A 6,004-nucleotide genomic window follows, 5' to 3' on the forward strand; every position below is an offset into this window, starting at 1 on the left:
CCGAGGTGAGTGGATTGCCTGAACCTGCGGGTTCGAGACCCGCCTGGGCAACTTGGCGAAACCTCATCTCTACAATAAATCAAAATTAGCCAGTCGTGGTAGTGTGCACCTGTAGTTCCAGCTACTTGGAAGGCTGAGGCAGAAGGATCGCCAGAGCCCAGCGGGTCAAGGTTGCAGTGGCCAGGAGCGGCCACTGCACTCCAGTCTGGATGACAGAGTGAGATTCCAACTCAAAACAAAAAAACAAAACAACGAAAACAAACAAACAAAAAAACTTGGAATTTGGCTACCACATCTATATGTAATCAGTCACTGTGTCCTGATAATTCTGACTCAAAAATTACGCATCTATCCTTTTCTTTCTTTCTATTACTGTCATCGTTTAGGACTTTATCATCAGTCATCTAAACTGTGCAATATTTTCATTAAAAGAAAAAAAAAGGTGGCTTAGCCTGTACTCCCAGCACTTTGTGAGGCTAAAGCGAGTGGATTGCCTGAGCCCACGAGTTCGAGACCCACCCAGGCAACTTGGCGAGACCTCTTCTCTACAATAAAAAATTAGCCAGGTGTGGTAGCGCACGCCTGTAGTTCCGACTACTTGGAAGGGTGAGGCGGAAGGGTCGCCGGAGCCCAGCAGGTTGAAGCTGCAGTGGCCATGAGCGTGCCACTGCACTCCAGCCTGGGCAACAGAATGAGACTCCAACTCAAAAAAAAAGGACCATGTCTCTGTCTCTAATCTCTCCCCTTCCAGACTGCCATCAGGATTATCTTTCTAAAGTGCAAGTACTAGTTTATTCATTCAATAGTTATTGAGGGCTTACTATGTGCCAGGCATTTTGCTAAGTACTAGAGATAAGATAACTAAGATGTGGTCCCTGAATTCAAATTGCTTAGTCTAGAGGGAAAAACTTATATTTAGATGGGTACTTTAAATCTTCTTTCTGAAACTTTGTCTTTAACACAAACCTCAACACAATGGATTTTTCCTCTGAGTTTCTTCCTCTGGCACTGATAAGCATCACCTAAGCAATCTAGTGTAGGCCTTAGGCTCTTCTCTGAACATGATTTAGATATTGCTTTTTGCCTTCTGATTTTTTTCAAAAATCTTTTCTCAAATTTTTTGAAGCAACATACAATATGAAGTGTATTTTACATTGCAACCTAATCACATTTAAGTATATGTATTTACAACAGAGTAGTGAGATAAATTTTTCATAAAGTCATACTATATCTACCTTTATTTCAGGAGATAAACCTTGATTTTTTTTCTATTGTGTTGCATTTTATTCTATTACATTTTTCAAAATTCTGTTTGCAACCACTAAATTCATGAGTTGAAATCTTCACTTTGCAAAAAAATTACTGTTCTAGGCAGTCTAGAATTAGTCATGTATACTAATTTAATTAATAATGATTTCCTAAATCTACATTTTCAGGCTATATTTCTCTTTTCAGGTTCTGACACATACTTCCAACTGTCTATTGCATATTTTCCACCCAGGGTGACCACATGCACCTTGATTTCAGCATGTCCAAAACTGCATAGTCATCACACACCAGCTGGTTAACTGGATGAATACTAGAACTAATGTTTCCTAACTCTGTATATAGCACCACTATCTTTCGAGTTGTCCAAGTCAGAGACTTTGCATTCATTTGTTCAATAAATACTCATTGAATGCCTCCTATGTTCTAGGCCCTGTCATTCTGGATTCCTCCTAATCAATTCAATCAGCCGCAAAGACCTGATAATTTTAACTCTTAAATATTTCCAACCACATCTCTGCATTCCCTCTACCAACACAATTCAAGCCACTTTCTTCTCTTTCTTGGGCTGCTTCCTACTCCAGTCTTGTCCTATGCCCAGCCACCATCAACCCAACTTCAGCCCCTAATTCATTTCCCTTAGGGCGGGTAGAATCTTTTCTCCACTGCACAAATCAGATCATGTCACTCTTCTTTTTTTCTTTTTTTTTTTTTTTTTTGGAGTTGGAGTCTCACTCTTTAGCTCAGACTGGAGTGCAGTGGCCGCTCCCGGCCACCGCAGCCTCGACCTGCTGGGCTCCGGCGATCCTTCCGCCTCAGCCTTCCAAGTAGCTGGAACTACGGGCACACACTACCACGCCTGACTAATTTTTTGATTTATTGTAGAGATGAGGTCTCACCAAGTTGCCCAGGTGGGTCTCAAACCCACGGGTTCAAGCAATCCACTCACCTCGGCCTCCCAAAGCACGGGATTACAGGCTGAGCCACTGAGCCCGGCCATGTCACTCTTCTTAAACACGTCACTCTATCTACCCTTCCCCACCTTAATTCTAAATCCTTAATATAGTTCACGAGACCTTATATGCTCTGCCCCTTTGTCTATCTCTCCTGCTTCATCTTTACTACTCCTCTTCCACACACTATACTCCACACTGGCTGAGCCTTTCTTCATTTCCCTAGAAATCCCTCTGCTTGGGATGCACTCCATGCCCCTTGCTTGACAAACTCCTATTTACTTTTGTTGATTCTGCTCAGAATAATAATCCTTTCCTCCAGAAAGCACTCCTCAATTCTCCAAGTCTGTGCCTTTCCTATGTGTTCCCATAACCTTGTGTTTCCCCTGCTGTAGTACTCATCATACTACACTGTCATTGCCTAAGTACTTGTCTGTTCCCCATAGACTAAGTCACAGGAGGACAAAGATTATTGTATTATCAAAGCATAGTACAGTGCCTGCCATAGAGTAAAAAGTCAGTAAATATTTGATTATTCTTTTTTTAATACCTCCTGGTGCTATTATATTATTCAAATATTCAGGTATTAGCCAAGGCCTTCCAAGAAGTAGACACCAAAATGAGATTTAATGAACAAGGATTTTTTTTTTCATTTTTAAAAAATATTTATAAATCAAGCATTACAAAAATCATCCATGAAGAATGAAACTGTAGTGATTTTGTTTGCTTGCTTCTTTTTGTTTTTCCAAAGGCGCAGAAAGGCATACTGTAGCTGTTGGAGTTTCAAGGTCCTTCGTGGAGTTACTTCGCCAGCCAGAGAGGAAAAGAGTAAAGAAACCAAGCACTTTGTCTCCCACCCTTATGGGCTCTGGCGGTTGGAACTTTCCTTCTGGGACTTTCTTGCCTCCCTAGGGAGTAGCCCTAGGCAGAGACCATCAGTTGTCCTCTGAGATGCAGCTCGGTCCACGAGGAAACTCAGAAATCTTGGCTAGAAGGAAGCAAAGAGTTAACCTTAGTCCCTCACCCAGTCATGCCACAGGGTCTGATGTCTTTCCCTGGAGCTGCACGCTGAAGTGTAGCCTCAGCTAGAGCCTTCAATTGCCACCAGTTTCCAACACAGTCCACAGAGGGTCACCAGTTAGAAAATATGAGAGAGAGAGAGAGAGAGATCTCGGATGTCTCGGCGGAACCTCCAAAAATGTTAGGGTATGGACGGACCGGGTGAGGGTCGAGAGATGCAGGGAGGCACGCAGCACTGCAGTGGCTGGCAAGCTGGAGGTGCGTGCCAGCAACCCAGAGATCTGAGTAAATAGCAAATAACTGCGACACACAAAAAGATTAAGAAAAAAAAGTTATTAAGAAATAAATTAGAGAGAGAAAGAGAAGGAAAAGAGAAGATTCAGCTCCCCAAGGTGGGGGAGGGGGACCAAAGCCAGGAAGCATGGCAACAGCCATGACTCAAAGAGCACATGGCCACGCCAGACTCTAGCAAGGCAATGGCTGAACAAAGATTTTATTAGACGTCTAATAAAAATGGGGAAGGAGCCAGAGAAGGCTAGGGAGACCAGTCAGACTGTGATGCAAGTCTGACTCCAAGTGAAGAAGAAAGGAAAGTAACCATCCAAGATTGTGAAAATAAGACTATTGAGGAAGCATTAAGCCAAAGTTGCCAATTGGAGGAGTCCAGTGTCTTCAGGAATCTGCCTTATATTCGCACCATGCTCAGTAAATGGCTGGAAACACCCTGTAGGAAGACGTTCTCCATGCAAATATGGCAGTAGGTTTCTAAGACAGCAGCTGATGCCCTTGGTCAATTACATTCCTAGTAGAAAGTCTGCAAGGTGCTTCCTCATGACCATTATAGTTTGTCACCCTCTGAAAATAATTCTTCGGGGAATTATGTTGTAATCCCCCATGCCTGGCATGTCCTTTGCATATTTTTCAGTAAATGCTATTTTAGATAAATGGAACAACTTACAGAGAGTCTAGAAAGAAATATATGGTAGTTGATAGCAAGGATGGCATGGTTTGGAATAAAGCTAGTACTTTGGTTTGAATGTATCCCCCAAAGTTCATCTGTTGGAAACTTAAAGCCCAATGGTGTTGGGAGGTGGGGGCTAATAAGAGGTGATTAGGTCAGGAGGGCTTTGGCTACATAAATGGATTAATGTAGTTATCACAGGAGTGAGCTAGTTATCGGGAGAGTGAGTTTGTTACAAAATCTTTGTCTTGCTCTCTTGTTCTCTCAAACTCTCTTGCCCCTCCACCTTCTACCATGGGGTGACTTTGTACTTCCCAGCCTCCAGACTTTAAGAAATAAATTTCCAGCTGGGCTCGGTGGCTCAGCCTGTAATCCCGCGCCTTTGGGAGGCTGAGGTGAGTGGATTGCCTGAGCCTGCGGGTTCGAGACCCGCCTGGGCAACTTGGTGAGACCTCATCTCTACAATAAATAAAAAATTAGCTGGGCGTGGTAGCACGCGCCTGTATTTCTGGCTAGTTGGAAGGCTGAGGCGGAAGGATCACCAGAGCCCAGCAGGTCGAGGCTGCGGTGGCCGGGAGCGGCCACTGCACTCCAGTCTGGGCGACAGAGTGAGACTCCAACTCAGAAAAGAAAGAAAGAAAGAAATTTCTTTTTTATATAGATTACCCAATCTGTGGTATTCTGTTATAGCAACACAAAAGGGAGTAAGACAAGTAGCACTGAGGCTGAGCCTGTAAGGTAGGTGAGGCCAATTATATTGGATCTTCTAATCAAAAAGGAAACAAAAACTGTTTTTAAGCCAAAGAGGGACATTATCAAAATATTTTTAAAGGATAAATCTAACATCAGTGGAAAAAATAATCTGGAGATTAGAGACAGGAAGGCTAATTTGGATTATATGAGGGGAAAAAGGCTATTGAAAATCTACTCTTTAAATTGAAATACAGGAACTCTACCAGACATCAGATTCCAGTGTTTAGAAAAGGACATTCAGCTTAAATATTTCTGCCTTTACTCGGAGGAGCAGTTGAGAGGAGCAAAACAGTTTAGCAGGACTAGAAGGTGCCTCCCTGTCGGGAGCATATTATCTGTCCTGAGCCACTCCTTGGAACACTGCCCCACCCCACCCCCTACCTGCATCTCAGGTAATGAACTGAGAGGGGGAAAAACGAATAATAAAGAAGAAAACAAGAGAAATTGCTTGTCCATTTCTAGCTTGGTACTAACACCATCTTTTCCTCCCCCATGGGTTAATTCAGAGAATATCCTATTAAACCAAAAAAAAGATGAAGACCCAGAGCAACCAGTTGATAAGGACCAGGAGGCTCCTCTCCCATCTGTAGTTTGTGAAAGGGACTAACTATAGGAATAGCTCAACTCAAGTAAATGAGAATGAGTGAGTAGAGAGGGACAGACCCTCCTGGAATGTAGGGCTTGGAAATGTCTTTTTTTTTTTTCTTCTTTTTTTTGAGTTGGAGTCTCACTCTGTCGCCCAGACTGGAGTGCAGTGGCCACTCCCGGTCACTGCAGCCTCGACCTGCTGGGCTCCAGCGATCCTTCCGCCTCAGCCTTCCAAGCAGTTGGAACTACAGGCGTGCGCTACCACACCCGGTTGATTTTTTGACTTATTGTAGAGATGAGGTCTCGCTGCCCAGGCAGGTCTCAAACCCGCGGGTTCAGGCAATCCACTCACCTCAGCCTCCCAAAGGCGCGGGATTACAGGCTGAGCCACCGAGCCCGGCGGAAATGTCTTAAAAATATTTTTCTGGGGGTAGCTAAACTCTTTTTTTTTTTTTTTCAGTTG

This window comes from Carlito syrichta, unplaced genomic scaffold, assembly GCF_000164805.1.
Source record: "Carlito syrichta isolate Samal-C Ts95f unplaced genomic scaffold, Tarsius_syrichta-2.0.1 Scaffold308093, whole genome shotgun sequence".
NCBI lineage: Eukaryota > Metazoa > Chordata > Mammalia > Primates > Tarsiidae > Carlito > Carlito syrichta.